Source organism: Oncorhynchus nerka, linkage group LG16 (genome assembly GCF_034236695.1).
Source record: "Oncorhynchus nerka isolate Pitt River linkage group LG16, Oner_Uvic_2.0, whole genome shotgun sequence".
NCBI lineage: Eukaryota > Metazoa > Chordata > Actinopteri > Salmoniformes > Salmonidae > Oncorhynchus > Oncorhynchus nerka.
In genome coordinates, this window is record NC_088411.1 from 43,794,337 (window position 1) to 43,799,336 (window position 5,000).

Below are 5,000 nucleotides of genomic sequence, written 5' to 3' on the forward strand. Positions count from 1 at the left end.
GGCCAAATCAGATAGCTCAGATCAACGTGTCTGTCTGCACAGTTTCCTGGAGCCACAGACTGAAAAAAAGAAACCTGGAACACACAGCAATGTTGATGCTGTGAGATTTCAACATTTTTAAAACGATGGCTAGAGAGAGACTCAACAAATAAAGTAAGATACTGCTGCTCTTTAATTATTTGTTACTTTTATTTTCACATCTTTTTTAATGAATCTACTTTTTTAGTTGACACAAATGTTTTCTCAAAACTTCTTAAAGTATTGTTGGTTAAGGGCTTGTAATTACTGTAAGTATTGTTGGTTAAGGGCTTGTAATTACTGTAAGTATTGTTGGTTAAGGGCTTGTAATTACTGTAAGTATTGTTGGTTAAGGGCTTGTAATTACTGTAAGTATTGTTGGTTAAGGGCTTGTAATTACTGTAAGTATTGTTGGTTAAGGGCTTGTAATTACTGTAAGTATTGTTGGTTAAGGGCTTGTAATTACTGTAAGTATTGTTGGTTAAGGGCTTGTAATTACTGTAAGTATTGTTGGTTAAGGGCTTGTAATTACTGTAAGTATTGTTGGTCAAGGGCTTGTAATTACTGTAATATTGTTGGTTAAGGGCTTGTAATTACTGTAAGTATTGTTGGTTAAGGGCTTGTAATTACTGTAAGTATTGTTGGTCAAGGGCTTGTAATTACTGTAAGTATTGTTGGTTAAGGGCTTGTAATTACTGTAAGTATTGTTGGTTAAGGGCTTGTAATTACTGTAATTTGTTGGTTACTTACTGTAAGTATTGTTGGTTAAGGGCTTGTAATTACTGTAAGTATTGTTGGTTAAGGGCTTGTAATTACTGTAAGTATTGTTGGTTAGGGCTTGTAATTACTGTAAGTATTGTTGGTTAAGGGCTTGTAATTACTGTAAGTATTGTTGGTTAAGGGCTTGTAATTACTGTAAGTATTGTTGGTTAAGGGCTTGTAATTACTGTAAGTATTGTTGGTCAAGGGCTTGTAATTACTGTAAGTATTGTTGGTTAAGGGCTTGTAATTACTGTAAGTATTGTTGGTTAAGGGCTTGTAATTACTGTAAGTATTGTTGGTTAAGGGCTTGTAATTACTGTAAGTATTGTTGGTTAAGGGCTTGTAATTACTGTAAGTATTGTTGGTTAAGGGCTTGTAATTACTGTAAGTATTGTTGGTTAAGGGCTTGTAATTACTGTAAGTATTGTTGGTTAAGGGCTTGTAATTACTGTAAGTATTGTTGGTTAAGGGCTTGTAATTACTGTAAGTATTGTTGGTTAAGGGCTTGTAATTACTGTAAGTATTGTTGGTTAAGGGCTTGTAATTACTGTAAGTATTGTTGGTTAAGGGCTTGTAATTACTGTAAGTATTGTTGGTTAAGGGCTTGTAATTACTGTAAGTATTGTTGGTTAAGGGCTTGTAATTACTGTAAGTATTGTTGGTTAAGGGCTTGTAATTACTGTAAGTATTGTTGGTTAAGGGCTTGTAATTACTGTAAGTATTGTTGGTTAAGGGCTTGTAATTACTGTAAGTATTGTTGGTTAAGGGCTTGTAATTACTGTAAGTATTGTTGGTTAAGGGCTTGTAATTACTGTAAGTATTGTTGGTTAAGGGCTTGTAATTACTGTAAGTATTGTTGGTTATTGTTGGTTTGTTGGTTAAGGGCTTGTAATTACTGTAAGTATTGTTGGTTAAGGGCTTGTAATTACTGTAAGTATTGTTGGTTAAGGGCTTGTAATTACTGTAAGTATTGTTGGTTAAGGGCTTGTAATTACTGTAAGTATTGTTGGTTAAGGGCTTGTAATTACTGTAAGTATTGTTGGTTAAGGGCTTGTAATTACTGTAAGTATTGTTGGTTAAGGGCTTGTAATTACTGTAAGTATTGTTGGTTAAGGGCTTGTAATTACTGTAAGTATTGTTGGTTAAGGGCTTGTAATTACTGTAAGTATTGTTGGTTAAGGGCTTGTAATTACTGTAAGTATTGTTGGTTAAGGGCTTGTAATTACTGTAAGTATTGTTGGTTAAGGGCTTGTAATTACTGTAAGTATTGTTGGTTAAGGGCTTGTAATTACTGTAAGTATTGTTGGTTAAGTAATTACTGGTATTGTTGGTTAAGGGCTTGTAATTACTGTAAGTATTGTTGGTTAAGGGCTTGTAATTACTGTAAGTATTGTTGGTTAAGGGCTTGTAATTACTGTAAGTATTGTTGGTTAAGGGCTTGTAATTACTGTAAGTATTGTTGGTTAAGGGCTTGTAATTACTGTAAGTATTGTTGGTTAAGGGCTTGTAATTACTGTAAGTATTGTTGGTTAAGGGCTTGTAATTACTGTAAGTATTGTTGGTTAAGGGCTTGTAATTACTGTAAGTATTGTTGGTTAAGGGCTTGTAATTACTGTAAGTATTGTTGGTTAAGGGCTTGTAATTACTGTAAGTATTGTTGGTTAAGGGCTTGTAATTACTGTAAGTATTGTTGGTTAAGGGCTTGTAATTACTGTAAGTATTGTTGGTTAAGGGCTTGTAATTACTGTAAGTATTGTTGGTTTGTTGGTTAGGGCTTGTAATTACTGTAAGTATTGTTGGTTAAGGGCTTGTAATTACTGTAAGTATTGTTGGTTAAGGGCTTGTAATTACTGTAAGTATTGTTGGTTAAGGGCTTGTAATTACTGTAAGTATTGTTGGTTAAGGGCTTGTAATTACTGTAAGTATTGTTGGTTAAGGGCTTGTAATTACTGTAAGTATTGTTGGTCAAGGGCTTGTAATTACTGTAAGTATTGTTGGTTAAGGGCTTGTAATTACTGTAAGTATTGTTGGTTAAGGGCTTGTAATTACTGTAAGTATTGTTGGTTAAGGGCTTGTAATTACTGTAAGTATTGTTGGTCAAGTATTGTTGGTCAAGGGCTTGTAATTACTGTAAGTATTGTTGGTCAAGGGCTTGTAATTACTGTAAGTATTGTTGGTTAAGGGCTTGTAATTACTGTAATATTGTTGGTCAAGGGCTTGTAATTACTGTAAGTATTGTTGGTCAAGGGCTTGTAATTACTGTAAGTATTGTTGGTCAAGGGCTTGTAATTACTGTAAGTATTGTTGGTCTGTAAGTATTGTTGGTTAAGGGCTTGTAATTACTGTAAGTATTGTTGGTTATTGGGTTAAGGGCTTGTAATTACTGTAAGTATTGTTGGTTAAGGGCTTGTAATTACTGTAAGTATTGTTGGTTAAGGGCTTGTAATTACTGTAAGTATTGTTGGTTAAGGGCTTGTAATTACTGTAAGTATTGTTGGTTAAGGGCTTGTAATTACTGTAAGTATTGTTGGTCAAGGGCTTGTAATTACTGTAAGTATTGTTGGTTAAGGGCTTGTAATTACTGTAAGTATTGTTGGTCAAGGGCTTGTAATTACTGTAAGTATTGTTGGTCAAGGGCTTGTAATTACTGTAAGTATTGTTGGTTAAGGGCTTGTAATTACTGTAAGTATTGTTGGTTAAGGGCTTGTAATTACTGTAAGTATTGTTGGTTAAGGGCTTGTAATTACTGTAAGTATTGTTGGTTAATTACTGGTTGGTTAAGGGCTTGTAATTACTGTAAGTATTGTTGGTTAAGGGCTTGTAATTACTGTAAGTATTGTTGGTTACAAGGGCTTGTAATTACTGTAAGTATTGTTGGTCAAGGGCTTGTAATTACTGTAAGTATTGTTGGTCAAGGGCTTGTAATTACTGTAAGTATTGTTGGTCAAGGGCTTGTAATTACTGTAAGTATTGTTGGTTAAGGGCTTGTAATTACTGTAAGTATTGTTGGTTAAGGGCTTGTAATTACTGTAAGTATTGTTGGTTAAGGGCTTGTAATTACTGTAAGTATTGTTGGTTAAGGGCTTGTAATTACTGTAAGTATTGTTGGTTAAGGGCTTGTAATTACTGTAAGTATTGTTGGTCAATTAATTACTGTAAGTATTGTTGGTTAAGGGCTTGTAATTACTGTATTTGTTGGTTAAGGGCTTGTAATTACTGTAAGTATTGTTGGTTAAGGGCTTGTAATTACTGTAAGTATTGTTGGTTAAGGGCTTGTAATTACTGTAAGTATTGTTGGTCAAGGGCTTGTAATTACTGTAATTATTGTTGGTCAAGGGCTTGTAATTACTGTAAGTATTGTTGGTTAAGGGCTTGTAATTACTGTAAATATTGTTGGTTAAGGGCTTGTAATTACTGTAAGTATTGTTGGTTAAGGGCTTGTAATTACTGTAAGTATTGTTGGTTAAGGGCTTGTAATTACTGTAAGTATTGTTGGTCAAGGGCTTGTAATTACTGTAATTATTGTTGGTCAAGGGCTTGTAATTACTGTAAGTATTGTTGGTCAAGGGCTTGTAATTACTGTAAGTATTGTTGGTGAAGGGCTTGTAATTACTGTAAGTATTGTTGGTCAAGGGCTTGTAATTAAGTATGTTCACTGTAAGGTCCTACACCCGTTGTATACGGCGCATTGGACGACAACAAAAAACCTCTTGATTTGATTTGATTTGATTTGATTCACTGCGGCTACAACCAACACTGCAGATCCCAATGAATGAGTAGCCTGTAGCAAAGTGTCTCCATATTACATTGTATTATTAGGGGCTTTTATATATATCGAGTAATTCTTTCACTTCATCTGGACAACGGATTAACAACGTGAATTGAGGCAGAAATAAGGCAGCGAGCCGACAGCCATCAGCTGGACGACAGCGTCCCCTTTTTCTAAGCTCGGGGAGGGAGAGCGGCGGGGAAGGTGAGTCGGGTAGGAGACCGCTCCCTCTGTCCCCTCAGACTGGCCATCAGATGCACGCCATCAGTTCAGTCAAATAAAATAAAAAGCAAATTATTACGCTCACTCGGCTGTGCCTCACAAGTAATAAAAATAAATGATCTATTACCAGTGTGATCATATACCTATATTTTGTAAATCTAATTTCTAAATGGTATGAGAAGAACAACATTGGAAGGGCAATTCAAGCAGAGCCAATATGCAGAGATAA